The sequence below is a fragment of the Haliotis asinina genome, chromosome 13 (genome assembly GCF_037392515.1).
Source record: "Haliotis asinina isolate JCU_RB_2024 chromosome 13, JCU_Hal_asi_v2, whole genome shotgun sequence".
In the NCBI taxonomy this organism is placed as follows: domain Eukaryota; kingdom Metazoa; phylum Mollusca; class Gastropoda; order Lepetellida; family Haliotidae; genus Haliotis; species Haliotis asinina.
The window spans coordinates 43,180,781-43,198,638 of record NC_090292.1 but is presented as its reverse complement, the minus strand read 5'-3'; positions in this window follow the sequence as shown (position 1 = coordinate 43,198,638).

The window sequence follows — 17,858 nt, the reverse complement described above, 5'->3', positions numbered from 1 at the left end:
GGTATTCTACCGGACTCGTGGCTTACCGGTATTGTTAAGCCAATCTATAAAGGTAAAGGGTGTAAACTTGATCCCAACTCATACAGACCTATAACAGTCTGAAGTTGTCTTGGTAAACATTTTACAAGAGTGTTAAATAACAGACTAAATACATTCCTAGATACCAACAACATACTTAACCCAACACAGGCAGACTTCAGACAAGGGTTTTCCACTAGTGATAACATTTTTGTTATGCAAATGATGATCCAAATACTAAAACTCTCTAACAAGAAGCTATATACAGTATTTGTAGATTTCACTAAAGCATTTGTTAACGTCTGGAGAATTGGGTTGTGGCATAAACTAACAAAAACTGGGATACATGGGAGATTTTTCACACTCATCAAAAATGTGTATCATAACATAAAATCTAGAGTAATGATTGGAAATGCTATATCAGATGAATTCCCGTGTTACGAGGTGGTGTGACAAGTTCAACTTTGGAACTGATACATCGGCCAATTGAGACTGGCCGATGGTTGGGTTTTCCACGTGAAGACCGACAATGTCCACTTTGTGGAGGGTAACATTTCTTTTGGTGATAAGTGTAAATGTGGAATTCAGAGAAAAACAAATGACAAAGGCATGACAAATGCATCGTCATGAACAACATCCACGTCGCCTGTGGTTGAATATTTTCTCTCTTGTAGCAGAGCCATCGACACACGTTTGTCAAAAAACGTTCTACTTAACCTCCATCGTTTGGTGTTTGGTGTCGTCTAGTAATTGTCATGTAGCTTTATCCTCTCTACGCTTTTACAGCTTGGAAAAAACCCAAAAAACAAGAACAAAATTTCTTAAAATGTTTATGCCGATAAGAGAACAGAAATACGTTATTTATATGACAGTCCAGTTTCTTAAAGACCAAATTCAGATAAGAAACCAAGTCCGCACAAATCAATACAAAGGAAGATGAAGTTGGTCCTTGTGCCAAGCTACGAGTAGAGTGTGTTGCATGGGAAGACACACGGCAGGCGAACTGTTGGTTGATGATTGTTAGGTCATCTAACATGTGTTTACAAATGCATGACGGTTGGTCAACCACTGAGCAATTATGGGAAGCTTGTTTAGTCACAGATCCAACGTCACTGTTATTTCAAAACACAGTATGTCACACTCGGAAAGAGTTTGTAGTTATAGCCTCGATATATGGCAATGAATTCATAAATGAGTTCGATGCTCAAATCAATACGAAAGCAAACAAAAAAGTTCCAATGAAATGAACTGTCACCCATATCTGAAGCTATTGGTGCCATGGGCAGGTTGACAAGTAAAACCCTCAAATGTCCCATGCAAATGTTGATACCTCCTCGTGCTTGAACCCGAAGGTCGATATGATTATCTATTGCAGACACTTCATCTCTTTCAACACCTGCTAGCGATGACAAAACTGGGGACACATTACTTATAGAAGGAACTGAACAACAAAATACTCCGAATTCAGCAAAGGCCAAGCCATATCATGTCAAAGAACACCAGTACATTTAAATGGTATGCGGTTCTAAGTCGTGACGTTTGGAAGTGTTTGTCTGGTTCCTTTAAATGTGCTAATTCTCCAAGAGAATATCGCCAAGGTACCTCACGTGGTAGGTGTTAGCAAGCATACAGCAAATCCTAATCACCTCACAATGCATTGAACTGAATTAGTCCTCATTAGGGAAATCTACATTTAAAACAGTTAACATTATTGTAGCCATTAACTTTCTAGCAGTTCTTTCGTGTAGTATAAATATTTGACAGATGATTAATCAGGAAGGATTAATCAGGAGGAATTTAGGGAACACCTAAACCAAATCACTTATAATACACGTCATTCTTCGTACAACACGTCACTAAATCACATCATCTGTGCAAGTTTACGTCAACGTGTAGACACAACTTCTAAAACAACAGCGGTCACTCGGTGTGTTTCCATTTGCGGCATTGGGAGAGGTCATGAATTCGTGCACACTTTTCGTAGAAGAAATGAACACATAATTCAAGTTATTTTAGAAACATACAGCCAAAAATGGGTATAAATCCCGTGTGCGTCTATGTACGTAATTGCCTGGCATGTCCAATGTGATGATATATTGAATTATATATCCCAGACGTAACTTCTATTGGCGCAGGCAGTTAACAATGATATCAATGACCACACATGGCCAAAGCAGCACTCTCTGTGATTTCTGTGATCAATAAGTTCTCTCAATAGAAAAGCACGACCCCACACAAAACTTGAATAGGTGAACAGCACTACGACCTATACGTCGATGTGAGCTTACATTCTCAGCAAAATATTGACAAGTATACTTCATTGATTCAGCTGCCCAAAATAGTTCTGCCATTGCTAGGATTTTGCAGTGAATGGCAATACGTTAGCTTCACTGAAAGATCATATTCTTAGTCTCAAGCTACTTCACTGAGCGGACTTTGTCACAAATGTCCGTTAGTTAAATAAAATATAAATATGTAGATCAAACGCAAGAAACAGCTTAACATGTCGGTTGTGAATTAGCTCTCAATCTGGAGTCTGCAGTAAAAACGGTGGTAATCTCTACATAATGAAACTACTTACGACTGTGTTATTCATAACTTCAGAATGACCCCTTGGAGTCAATATGAAGCATATGACGGTAATTCTGTTGTATACTTCACCATGTTTAAGAACGCACTCAGAAGCATTCAAAATTTTGAGAATTTCCTTCTGTACAACCATTACGCCAGGGCGAAACAACGTATTCATTGGTATGAAACAAGTACAAAAACAACGACTTATATGAAGAGAGACTATCAGGAAGACCTTGACGCCTCGAAGTAAAATTCATGTAGTCTTCGTAAAGTTATCATAGCGCAAGTGTTTCATGTTTCTGAAATAAGTGCTTGTTGACACTCACTCCAATTCTATTATGCTAGGTCGATTCCAGCTAAATTTAAGATCTTGTACTGTTCGTTTGTTCAAGGCTATATGGCAGATGCGATTGATTGCAACGTGAACCCTTTTCTTGAAGTATGTTCCATAGGGGTTGTTATATAGTGCCTCTGTCAGGTATAGTATTCTAATACTTCTGATGGGTTTAGTCCCATCCGACTAGGGGCCTGACTCTGAGGGTGTGGGACTCGACTCGGTCCAACAAAGCAACAAAACTGACTGAACGTAACTAAATGAAGTTATCATGAAATAATTGGCTTGCCTTGCGGTTGTCACGATACATGAAAGGTTTGTTTCATATATTGATCACCGGGAAGTCTCGTTCAAAAAGACAGGATATTGCTGGGTAAGGTGCTACCAGACGATCTTAAATTCACTGTAAATTATCCCAGTAATTCAGCACAGATTATCATGGACAAATTCTGTGGAAGAAAGGCACTTACATTTAGCTAAGGGTGAGTACCACTTCTGACAAACAAGAAGGTTAACGCACTAGCGATGACCGGGCGATTAAGTTCGCACATGTGGTGCCCAGATCAAGATCAAGGAGAGTACGCGTCATTACATCATCACGTGTGTGTTTCCGCCAGAGTGAAGACATCTTGCTGGATGACAGGGTGCAGTTGAGGAAACAGATTGGACAAACGAGGCGCACAATTACATTGGTACCTGGTGCACACGCCGCTAGGAAACCCCACGGCTCACAATACAGGACTGGAGATTATGTTACACAGGTGATTTGTTTGCTATGCGAGGCGACTGAACGGTTAATGGTGTCGCAAGAGCCCATCAAAGGGATCATAACTGATTGGGTTTCTGTTATCGAATCCTTGCGCATCTCGACATTTGGCTTGTCTGGAGCAAGAGCGAGTATTTACATGTAGTTACAATTATTACTTTGATTGTCAGTTGTTGGTGATCTATAACCCGTGTTTTGTATTGTGTTTTCTGCTTTGATATTAAAAAATGTTAGTCTTCCATGCTTTATATTCATGTTTGTCATAGCCTAGTATTTTTACTGTCCATCTTGGACAGGTTTTACTCTTCAAAATGTTTTCATTATATATTATTTAGATTGTTTTCGTACCGATATGGGTGAAATACTGCCCATGTCACGTTAACTATTAACTCACTCACTAATACATTGATACACAACCTGATCAATCAGGCAGTAGAACTTCCTCAACTAAAGTTAACAAATGTTCCTAGGAATACACAATAGGTTTGATTTCTAGCCAAAATGGACTACTGGACAACAGCAGTTGACGACACAACTACAAAGACGTATCCAGTGACGGTAATTCTTCTATCGACCAATTTCACAGACGTTCTGCAGGTCAAAGTGATCTTAATCCACAAGAACTCTAGGGTATTTTATTTATTTTCTCCGAAATTAATTGAATCCGTATTCAGACTTTAAAGTTAATTCAATATACAGACCTTCGCTTTGTCTTAAATGTCCTTTTCAAGTAAGTAAGAGTGACATGTGACAGGAGTATTCTTTGTAATACAATGCATAAAAGATAACTGTTAACGTTCAGGAGGGGGCAGTTGCTCCGTAGTCAGACGTGTGCTCGATTGATTCCGGAATGTACTCAAAGCCATCTGTAATGCAGGGGACCTTCTTTAAGGACATGCTCGCTTTTTGTTCAGTGTGTGAAACTAAAACTTTCCTTTCGTCTCACATTACCCGTCAACTTCCCCACATGGGTACATTGTGTGAAGCTCATTTCTGGTGTACCTTGCTCTGGTATTGCTTGATTATTTGCGTAAAACCATACTCATTCATGACATTCAATGATCATACCTTAACCTGGATACTCAGGCAGAACGTATTTATATACTCTAACGTTGATGCGGTGACGCGAATGTTACCATTCACAATTTTATTGCAATAATCACTGAAGTTTATCATCACCTGCAATGCGTTTTGCAAGGGTTATTAAAAAAGGACTCTGCACGTGCGTCTGTTCATCTTTCATACTTTCCCAAGCAGTGATTCTTCACCATATGTGAATATATGTAGGTCTGCTGGCCTTTGTTAGTCTTGGATTTCTGAATCCAGAACCGGACCATCTTTATCAGCACAAGGCACTCTTACAGGGTAATACCATCAGTGATGTATATCACATATGTAGGTCGTTGTTTCTAAGAGAATCGGGACATATTTCAAGAAGTGAAAGCAAACGTTGTCTTGGGCTGATAGGGAATATGGTATGTTGGATTCTTGACTTTGCGAAAACTAACATACACTTAATTAAGGAAACACATCCTCATGATAAACAGCCAAGTCCTTTGTGGCTGAATATACTCTATGCGAATGGACATAATAAATGTAACACAACAACTAAAACAAGGGCATTAGTGTAAAACTGCAATTTTACTTTTACTGTAGGCATCTATAGTCTTTTTTCTCACTTACATCGATGATATTAATGACGCGTGAGACAATAGTACTGAATTACTAATATAAGAGTTCCGTTTTCTGGAAGACCAAATCCAGACAAGCGAGCATATACTGAACAGCAAAGGAAAGGCACCTTTTGTCAAGTTGGTAAACAGAAGATATAAACATGAACTCTTACCTTTTATGAGACTTCATTTTTTTCGAAACTTGCGTTTATTTGGCTGTTCAGCATATATGGACATTGTCCAAAAATGAATGAAAAAGATTAATCCGATCTTTATAGTTAACTACGAGAGGTTATTGCATGCAGGCGGAGAGACTGGTCTGCTGACTAGCGAATGGTAGGCCACCTCAACTGCAACCTTTCAGTATCTTATAGCGACGCGGTCGATCCAGTTGTTTGCTGGTTTGATTCCATTGATTGTTTAACAGTTCTTTGGCCGGTGGACAACCTGGCACTACCTTGTACAGATATGACAGTTGTTGAACCAGACTGAATATCCAGATCCAACGTCGCCGTGGATAGATAGCATGTCTAGTAAATTATGCCAGACTTGGAATGAGTTAGGGATAAGAGGTAAAAATCCATCAGATGGATCGAGGTGTCGTCTTATTTGGTTTCCATTTGTTTTATCCTTGTGTCTGTCTGATTCTTCCTTTTTTACTTCAAGAGATGTTATTTACATGTTGTTGTAGTTGGTTAAGTATTTATTTCTTATTCTCAACTTCGACATATCCATTTGCTAGTGTTTAACACGTACGACTGTCAGGACACTTGAGCAACTGACCGCTGTTAAGTATTTTTTTCTTATTCTATTGCTAAAATAGCCTCACGCTGTATCTATTATTAAACATATAGATGATCCGATGTCTGATATCTTCAACAAGTGCCAAATAACTTTTTATGTGCATCAAATATAGACTTGTGCATACTACTTTGTTCTCTTATATACAAGCGGCATTATATGATTCAGATTAGAATATGTTCGTGAATGCTCTGTCAGAGGTCAAACACTTGCGAACGACAGAGTTCCTGGAGCAATATACTTCAACATTCCAGCGGACGCGTGAAGGTCCCGGGGTAGAACTGGCCTTCAGCAACCTATGCTTGCCGTTAAAGGTGACCCTGCTTGTCGTAAAAGGCGACTAACGGGATCGGGTGGTCAGGCTCGCTCACTTGGTTGACACGTTACTCATGTTGTTGATCACTGGATTGTCTGGTCCAGACTCGATTATTTACAGACCGACTCCATATAGCTGCAAAATTGCTGGTGTGACGTAAAACTAAACTCACTCACTCACTCACTCAAATTCAAGCACCACTAGCTCTGGTGTATTTCACAAATTTTAGTAATGATCGAACTTACAAAATTTGGAAATATTTAGAGAGTCCTATGTCACTATAACATTTTCTGATTGGGATCGTTCCAAATAAAGCTTTCGAAAAGTTTCACGTTCCCTCCTAAAAGGAATGACATTTTTATTTATTTTTATTTATCGGCGGCAGAAGAGATGACTAATGAAGCACTATTTGATAGTGATCCATATACATGTTATCAGAGATTCCCCATCATAATCAACAATGGGTTGCCCCTTTGTGTGTGTTATAAGCACTGCGATGAACTCTCGCAGCTGTCAAAGAGACATGGTGTCGTCCTGAAGTACTCGAAGAATGCTTTCTTCATGAAGAGGCTCTGGTTGTTATGATGAATATTGATCAAACTTTGTATGTAATTAGTGCAGTGGAATTTTCTTCATGTGAAATAGATAAAAGCATACCATCAGTTTAACATCGAAAGGCGCTGAACTGTCCTCGAGACATCTGGGTTGAACCCAGGTTACCAACGTGTTCAGTAATAACGCTATGAACACATTACGTCGAGTGAGTTTAGTTTTACGCCGCACCCACCAATGTTTCAGCCATATGACGGCGGTCTGTAGGTATTCGACTTTGAACCAGACAATCAAGTGATAAACAGCAAGAGCATCGATCTGCGCAATTGGGAACCGATGACATGTGTCAGCCAAGTCAGCGAGTCTGACCATACGGATCCCATCAGTCGCATCTTACTACAAGACTCGTGGGTTGCTAAAGACCTATTTTACCTCAGACATTCTCGGGTTCGAATTATATCGAAATTAGACAGTAGTTTTAATTATTTCACTAAACTTTTGGCAAGAGTATATACATCCTCATATCTTTTTCACGCAAGGCGGAATAATGAAAATGAAAAAAATGGTACAGATGAACATTGTAGAATAAACAGGGTGGAGATGTTGGGAAAGTATTAACTGAACGTTATCATGATTTACAAAGAACAGTGCCTACACTGTCTAGCTCACTGTTATTTTTTTCGCCAAGGAAACGTCTAACAAGCAATATGTTGAAAGTATTTAAGATCCGTATTGAAACCCACTAGGCAAATACAGAGCTATTCAAGCTGTGTGTGCGTGAAATGTAACAATCAGAAATTTTGTGAAGTTCATAATGTATGCTTTGAAATATATCGAGTACCCACCGTCACATATTTGCATAGGTGTAATTATCCACTCGATTCAATATGTCTCGTTTCCATGGAAACAAAACATTAGTGTCGCTGTTGATATTGAATTGTGCCAAACCTTTCGCTGAGATAATGGTTAATCCTTGAGTATTATTTGAAAGTGATTAATCCTTGAGCATTATTTAAAAAAATAACATAAAAATGTTGCACACTAAATAAATGACAAGGAAAGCTCTCCAAGCAGAATCTTGCTTCATAAACGTTTCTAATGAAGCAATATTACGAAAAAAAGCCTACCTGTATGAAATTACAATTCGAATTCGAATATAAGGATTAATGAGGAAATCAACAGGGACAGAGATTTTAGTTCGACACAACTTAGAGTTCGTCTCAACCGAATTCGAGACAATGGGTTCCAATGTTTGTCCAGTGTAGTTACGTTGCTTGCAGAGGGAATGGGAGGTATAATCGAGTTATAATGGAATGGATCTTGTTTAATTCACAAGAAAGTGTTCGTTTAATTCTGTTTACTTTCAGCCAAAATATCCAGTGAAGCCAGCTTTGGAAGACAATCAAGGTTACTTCCCAGCGTTGTTGAAACGACCTTGTCACTGTCATCACATGCACTGTAGATATGTCTGTCTGGCGTAGTAATGCCGCTGGGATTGCTGTCTTCAAAAGAAAGTTTTCGTTAACTTTTGCGTACTCTCAAAAGAGTCTACAAAGATTCTAATGGATAGCAACGATGTAAAGGTATTTTCTTCAGGCTTGTTTGACCAGAAGTGGATTGATTACAAGACAGCGTGACAGAACTGCATTATTCCTGGCTGGGTGGAATCATAGACTGGCATAAATCTTTATGAGTTGCCCCAGGGAACTCAAACCAATTGTGCTCCTCAAGAAAGTAGGGGACACTGGGAAAGCAACTGGTGATTATAGAACTACAAGGATGTATTGAGGGATGGTAATTGGGAGGTCTATCAGCAATATACAGATAAATATAAGATTTGATGAATAAGGGGCCATGGTCCAAAGATTGGTTAAACAATGGCATTTTACGTACCAGTCTCCCAAATGGAGTCGGCAGAACCTTGTTCACAACTCTTTAAGAACGTGTACTGATCATGTCCCAGACGTTCTCTAAGTAGGGGATTTAGACCTTCGGGTTGTGATTGCACCTTGGGGGTGTTTTTCGCTTTCTATAGCAAGCTGCGATACGGTCAAGGTGGAATGAAAGGCTAGACGTGGACCAGCGTGTTTGAAAGACTTTCAAATATTGTTGTCTCGTTGAACAATCTGGAGACCCTATCGTGAACAGTGACATACTGGAAGTCACAGTGACCTAGTTCATGTCACTTCTGACCAAGTCCCAAAGTCATCATGCTGCCTCTCTTTATAACATTGCCGCTGACATGGCGAAAAACGGCTACCCGAAACTCATACCAACACACATATTCAGTTTGAAGGAAAACAAAAATCAAAAGAGAGGTCGCCAAGGAACAATCAAATAAAATGTATGATACAATCCTTAACTAATTTATCAAGTCTTCAACAATATAACAGCAAGTGCATTTAAGATGTCTTGCAGCCTTGTTTCTGGTAGATTGATCTGGGAGGTCTTTTTCTCGGGGCATCTTTTTCACAACTGACCATTAACGTTTGATGTTGGTTGGAACCTGTTCAAGGCCGTTACGAATTCTACCGTCTCAATTGTCCCCTTGCGTCCATCAAGTGGCAGGTGGAGGATCCCATTTGTTCGCAAATACCACATCAATGCAGAAAAGAGAGGAAACTCGTAGAATACAGTGAGTGACAAAATCAAAAAGATCAATGGATGAACGCAGTTGTCAACCTGGAAAAGAGCAGCATCAAGAATGACCACTCTGCATAGCCATGGATTTAGTGTTGTGCATTTTCTTTCGGATTTATCGTATTCAGTCATTTCTTCAAAGAGCTTTGGTAAAATTACGCTAAATCCTGGACCAAATTCATGAGCTCGGCCTTGATTGTCATCAATGACGTTTCTCTGACTTTCCATTTCTGGCAGTTTGTATTTTCAGTATAACTTGGACGGTGCGCCATGTTTCCATTCATTTCTCGCAGTTTTTGTTTGTTTGTTGTTTTTTGGGTTTTTTTGTTTGTTTTTTTGTTTATTTTTTATTTTTATTTTATTTTATTTTTTTTTTGGGGGGGTGGGGGGGGGGAGTTGAGGGGGTTAAACATTTTTGGGGTTTTTTTTCTTGCTTTTGTTTTATTTTGTACAGTGTCTCTAGGTTGGATATGCCATGCTAACGATGCTAGAATCGTCCGTTGCGATAACATTTGGAAGTTGGTGCGCCAAATGGTGAAGATAATGATAGACTCCACCAGATCTATCCATGTGTCACAACCACCAGATTGAATCAAGGATTTGCTAAAATGCACTCCTTGGATATACACAGAATAACGTGTCAGCACCAACTTGCCACATAGAAACTGCAAGTGAAGAAGAATATATTCACACATATGCCACAACTTCACATCATACGAGGGGATGTCAATAAGTTTTGAGCCTTGCATAGAAAAACACAAAATATTGGTATGAACCACATTTGTTTTTCAACATAGTGTCCCTTGTGAGTCAAGACACTTGTTCCATCTTTTCTGCCAGTCGCTGATGCCATCTCTGTAGAAGGCGCCATTTTGGCCCTCAAACCAAGCCTCAGTAGCAGCAATAAGCTCATTATCATCCTGAAATATACGACCACGCAAGTGTTTCTTGAGCTTTGGGAACAGATGGCAATCACTTGATGCCAGGTCTGGAGAGTAGGCGGGCTGCGGCAAGATTTCGTACCCGCATTCCTGAACAGCAGCGGCTGCAACGCGAGAGGTCTGTACTGGAGCATTGTCTTGATGTAGAAGAATACCACGTCTGATCTTGTCCCGGCGCTTCTCCTTGATTGACTGTCGCACTTGCCTCAACAAGTTAGCGTAATATTCCCCATTCATTGTTCTTCCTTTTGGTAAGTAATCTATGTGGATGACGCCTTTGCTATCCCAGAAGACTGTCGCCATTACCTCCTGCACTGATCTGGAGGCTTTGAACTTTTTGGTCCTGGGAGAAGTGACATGTTTCCAGTCCATGGATTCTTGTTTCCTCTCAGGATCATAGTGGTGGATCCAGGTTTCATCACAGGTTACTAGCCTAAAGTGAAAATCTTCTGGATTCTTGTTGTATCTGGTTTGCATGGAGTTGCTTATGGTGACCCTTGTTTGCTTCATTTCATTTGTAAGCATTCTTGGCACCCATCTTGCGCACACCTTAGACATGACGAGATGTTCATGAAGAATTGTCTCGATGGATCCGTGTGAAATGCCTTTGGTCTCCTCTAACTCGTGGAGAGTGATTCGACGATTTTCCAGCACAAGTGTATGCACTCTGTCAATGTTTTCCTGACTAGTGCTTGTTGTTGGGCGACCTGGATGGGGGTCATCTTCAAGACCCTCTCTACTTAAATTCATTGACCCATCGTTTGATGGTAGCAGATGAAGGGGAAGACTTTCCATAAAGTGCTGAAAGCCTTTCTTCAATGTTCTTCGCCGAGTTTCCTTCAAGAACTAAAAACTTAATTACTGCTCTTTACTCAATTTTATTCATTTTCACTGCCGTGAGGGGGGTCTCTTTCTATCAATGTGAGCTGTTCAATAACTTCTGAGAGTAGGATACCAAACTTATATATCACATCAGCTACACCGCAAGGTTCAATGTCATACCATAGGCTGTGACATCTGGGTGTGAAAAAAATGCTCAAGGCACAAAACTTATTGACATCCCCTCGTATAACAATGGATGGAGCATAGCTGGTCCCTTCGCAGCAAGATCGAGAACTGAACGTTTTAGCTATATGTGTGACAAATTGTTAACGCAGATACTCTCATTTCCAGGAGATATTGCTTCTGTTGGAGGTACGGCTATCTAATCAATAACAACAAGACACAGTCATCAACATGATCTGCATTACCTCCAATTTCAGTCTAAGTCACACTTGTTGCCATGGAAACGCACGCGAAAAATATTTTATTAAGAATTACCAAACGACCAAAAGGCACTAATACACCACCAGATCTATTCATGTGCCAAGTTTGGTGAAGAAATATTTAATGGTTTTAAAGTTCTGTTCCGGAAAAGATAAATATGCATGGACGGACGCACGGACGGACAGGATGCATTTTAATACCTCCCCTCATGCGTGGGATGAAAAGAAGATAGTAGCAAGTTATGAGGAAAAGAGTTTCGTTTTACTAGATCACACGATCCCGTTAGTCGCTTCTGTCGACAAGCATAGGTTAATGAGGAGCAATATTCAAACCCGGACCTTCACGGGTGCATTTTGTAGAAAGAGTACTAATAGATTTAGACATTATAAGTTGTGTTGAGCTCGAATTACCAGAGACTGGAACACCAGAAACGGATGAATACAGTTGGGCTGCAAACCGATAGGTGCCATCAGTGGAGTGAGTGAGTTTAGTTTTACGCCGTAATATTCCACTATATTGCGGCGGTCTGTAGATAATCAAGTCTGGACCAGACAGTCCAGTGATCAACAACATCGATCGGCGCAACTGGAAACCGATGACATATGTCAAGCAAGTCAGCGAGCCTGACCACCCGATCCCGTAAGTCGCTGTTAGTCGCCTTTTGTGGCAAGCATGGGTTGCTGAAGGCCTATTGTACCCCGGGACCTTCACGGGTATATAGCAATGGATATCAGAATAACTGAGTGAGTGTGTAAGCTTGCAGTGGGTTTCAGTGTGCAGTATTTTGGGTATTTATAATGCGTCTGCTTTGTGACTGATAAAACACATATAATTAACAGTCGTTGTTTTGGTCAAGGGTCAGTATCTCAAAAAAGCTGAAAGTACCTGCGTGAATGACTGCAATCTGCAAAGGGATCGGAGTTCAGTTACTTCCCCCAAAAAATCTATCCTCTACCAATCTACACAACTAATATCAAGCATATTTACATCCATCCATGTTGCATTAATTGCCAGGAATTGTGAAGATACATGTATATACACTCTAACGCAACTCTGTTGCCGTTACGCGATTCACGACTCCCTTCGTGTGACATTTGGGCAACGGACACAAGGACATTCATGCATTTCAAAGCATATCTTTCCATTGACGTGATTCGTATATTGTAATGTTCGAGATAATTTGTAGAAAAATAAGGCAACAATAGTCCCAGAACTAGCTGTTTTTGTTCCGATTCTGGATTCACTAAAATATCACAATGTGGAATTCTGGCAATGAGTGATTTTAGTTTCATGCCGCACACAGCAAAATAGCAGTTATATGGCGACGGTCTATAAATATGGAATCTGGATGAAACAATCCAGTGGTCAACATCATGAACATCGATATCATATTAGGAACTGGTGTAAACAGTCGACAAGCACGGATTAGTAGTGATCAATATTCTAAACGCTGTACATTTTTGAAAAGGGCACAAATATAATTTGGGGTTTGGGGATTTTCACGTTTCTTGGTACACTGGAATCAGCTACAGATGATTTACCACAGCTTCAGGAATATGTCAAGTGGAATCGTATAATTATAGTCAACAAGACAATTATATCCTAAATTGATTTCCCCTAATCAGCTATAAATGTAACATATGAAAGAGACTCGCCTGGTTCAAATAATAAACCTGCTCCTCAATATTCAGAGTGACATGGAGTAACATGGATGAACGATTTTACAAACGGACATGATCAGTGGGTTTCAAATGAAACCGATAAAAAAGAACACTTTACAACATGAATTTATTTCGGTAATATTAGTCCATTTTTTCTTGAAATCAAGCATGGATTTCAAACAAACTGAAGGAGTCTGGACCAGACAATCCAGTGATCAACAACATGAGCATCGATCTGCGCAACTGGGAACCGATGACATGTGTCAACTAAGTCAGCGAGCCTGATCACCCAATCCTGTTAGTCACCTCTTACGACAAGCATAGTCGCATTTTATGACAAGCATGGGTTGCTGAAGGCCTATTCTACCCCGGATCAAAGATCAAACAGATGCGATCCTAATATCATTACCACATATCAGTGCTTATTCATATAACATTCACATCCAAAACCGTCTGTAATTTTGTAATCATCGGTGTTTGAATAAGTAATGGTGTGACAGAAACCGTATTTCTTGTCAACGCACTTACTGTTCCGGAAGCGAACACTTATTACAGACAGAAACCAGAGAGTTACATAAGAAGCCAGTGATGAATTACAAATTCCACTTTTAAGACAACCTTACATTGACATAATGTTGAATATGAAGTCAAAGAATGGTAACTCTAAGTGGATATGGTATATTTTGTAATCCCAAATAATGCTGGTTCTCCAGTTTATGTAGCATCTCTGGGCGAGGAGATGACTTGTGTCAATCATATTTAAACATTTGCGTTGTGGTAAAAGGCCATTCATCGTCACCTTTCTGCTCATGCTACAAAACATTGACCCTAGAGAGAAAAAACGTCCCTTTGTGTATAATTGAAATAGCTCATGGACGTATCTCATATGTCACGCACAGGCACGGTTGAACAATTCCTCTAAGGTCTATTTGAGACGTATCTTAATCAACATTATTCCACCACCTCTATCCTAATGATGGTATTTTTATTAATTTAAGTTAAAACCGAGCATGCTCATTTTGCGATGATTTAGTGGAGTCGTATTTCACTTAAACATTTCCCGATTAAAATCGAGGGACCTTTCAAATCGATTCGACCCGTGAAGGTCCCGGGGTAGAATAGGCCTTCAGCAACCCATGCTTGCCATAAAAGGCGACTCAGCTTGTTGTAAGAGGAGACTAACGGGATCGGGTGGTCAGGCTCGCTGACTTGGTTGACGCATGTCATCGGTTCCCAATTGCGCAGATCGATGCTCATGTTGTTGATCACTGGATTGTCTGGTCCAGACTCGATTATTTACAGACCGCCGCCATATAGCTGTAATATTGCTGAGTGCGGCGTAAAACTAAACTCACTCACTCAAATCGATTCATTTCAAAAGTGATAATAAATAGCGGTTGTTACATGAAGCTGTTTCATTTACTTTTGACACAATGCATTTAACATGGCTAATATGTCACGAAACGAAAGAAAAAAGTACCGAGAACATTTGCCATGTTTATATGACAAACAGTCAGGTCTGGTTTCTAGTTTTACAAACGTCAGATCGAAGATTATCAGTTTGTGTATCTATTATGTCCAGCAAGAGTGACTGGTGTCGGTCGATTACTCCCAGTTGGTTGAGGGGTCTAATATGTTTAAGATGCATGGATTATGGATGTTTAAGAGTGAAAAACAAGATTTATCCCTGTCGTGGACAGTGTTCACTATATGTGATAGCTTGTCATGTGAGATCAGCGTGGGAAGAAAGCCAGGGAGGCTGTAGGTCTTGGATGTTTACTACTCCGGTGAATAACAGATACACTCTTTGATAGTGGCTTATCTGATAGACCTTAATGAAGGATCAAAGGAGCTGAGTGTCCTTCCACATCCAATGATGTGCATTTTAGGCTATGTCATAATTGGTTGACGTCAATCTGTTAAACTCACATCCTGTCGTTTTGGTAACATTTTTTTTTATTTCTGTCCTTTAAGAGGATGTTGGTGATTACGTACGATCGGAGAAATATTTTCTCGGACTGATTTTGATGAAACATATTATTATCAGATACTGTTCAAAATAAGTAGCAACACCATCATAGTGAAAATTGCAGCATACCAAAATTGCAGCATACTTGTCAAATTCTACGTCCTCAAGTTTTATTCTTACATTATTCGGATATGGTCCATAAAAAAGCGGGATAGATATTATGTTTATCCTGGCACCCAAATGACATCCTCTTGAAAGGTTATGATATATAACTTAAGTGTCCAGCAAATTATGCATGTCGTAAGAGGATTGGGTGGTCAGGGTCACTGATTCGATTAACACATATCATCGTATCCCAGTTGCGTTGAACGAGGGACATGCTGTTGCTCCCTGGATTGTCTTGTACAAACATAATTATTTGCAGAACGTTGTGATATGCTTTGAATAATACTGAGTGTGGCTTTAATCAGCAACCAAACCGAATCTTAAGAATATGTAATAATGCATGAGCTACGAAGAACTAACTCTTCCCAGAAGTAATTACGTCATAGGTCCGTAGTAGGTGAGTGAGTGAGTTAATATTTGACGTCACATCGTCAATATTTCAGAGACATCGTGACGAGAACATTTAACACTGAAATAGAATGTATTACAAAAACCTGTCGACAAACGATAGTAAGCCAACGAGAATATAACAACTAGTATTAAAATTAGCGAGGAATGTTAAACCTAATATCATTATATGGACAACACAATATAAAGACGGGCTACAGATCGGCAACAACTGAAGGTAGATCACCATACTAGGGACCATGGAGACTTACAGTGCCTTTGCTACCTGCATGGGCCGTGGTTGGATTTACACCATCCCTTCAGCCGCTGGCGAGTGTAAAGAATGTTATCCAGGTCAGTAGTGGCGTTCTATAAGTCATAGTCATTTGGCGGTTATTTCTATGGGAGGATGAACACAAATTTCATGTTTCAATTCTTACTCTCTCCCATAATTATGATCAGTTTTATTTGATCCCATGAACCACACTATCGGCAACTCTGGCAGATGTTCCCCACACAAAACAAGTGTATTTCTACGCTTTTTGCATTAACTTTCTTTAGAACAAGTTGAAACCTTCATGATACAACACTGACGGAAGCGAGCGTCGGTTGCAGCGGGTCGCAGGTGCGTACGAAACATCAAAAGAACCAGTAAACCAGTTTTAAAGTTTCCAACCTGAAAAACGTCGTTGCGTGATTTGCACATTGCAACTGGTGGATGGTAAATCATATGATGAATGTTTAACAATTGCAGTCAGGAGTCAATGTTTTTCAGACACGTTTTCGGCACACGGTTGACTGTCTGAGAGAATGATTGAAGGAAAGTAAGATCGTTGTAATTAAAAAAAACAAAAACAGAGTTATTCCCCATGTATCTGCATGAATTATCGTTTGACGATGAAATATATACCATCTGTCATTCTCACTTATTCTCATCCATCAAAATTTGAATTTCACAATTAATTAGTTTCAGAGGCTACTTGAGACTAACTTGCGGTGTTGTTAATAATAGCTTCTGTCTGTTATCTGTTTGAGAAATGCAAATGAATTTTATTCGTACGAAAAAGATTCAGCAGAAGTTTTCCATTGCTTGGGGCTCATTTGTCTCCGTTGAATTAATATCCTACAAGACCGCATATTTATTTAAATTGGAATTAAAGACTTAGCAGATACACTAAGACGAATATACTGACAAAAAACTAAATAGTTATCTTTATTAAGGATCTGGTTAGGGACTAGGGTGAAGAATGCACGATTTCCAATCGTTAAAGATTCTGTAAATCTGGCTTTCTTTCTTTCCCAGCGGATCATGAATTTTTTTCTTGGTTTGGGTTTATTGGTAATGTGTTATAAACATTAATCACCAAGTGTGTTTCCCAAAAGGAGCCACGTGAAGAGCTACTGATACATTGTAGCCTGGCAATGTCATAACTGAGGATATTGCTATAATAGCATATGTCGACGTCGTATGCATTATAGTACATTCAAGTACATTATATATCTGAACAACATGACTCTCGAATACATGTATCTATATATAAATGAAACATAGCCAGATGATGAGCGTGCCTGTTCTAAGAGGTCTTCAAAAACCAACACGCTTTCAGTGCTCTGACATTTGACGAGTCCGAATCGTCTAACAAATGACCCATTACCTGCTGCCGTCTTCAGCTGTATCTATTGAAAGCAAGGTTTCATAGTTTATCAAATACTGACGGGACTGCAAAATGCGTTTAACAATTTTGTTTAAATATCCCGTTTTTGATCCACTTTGTATTGTGTGGCTATTTCAACA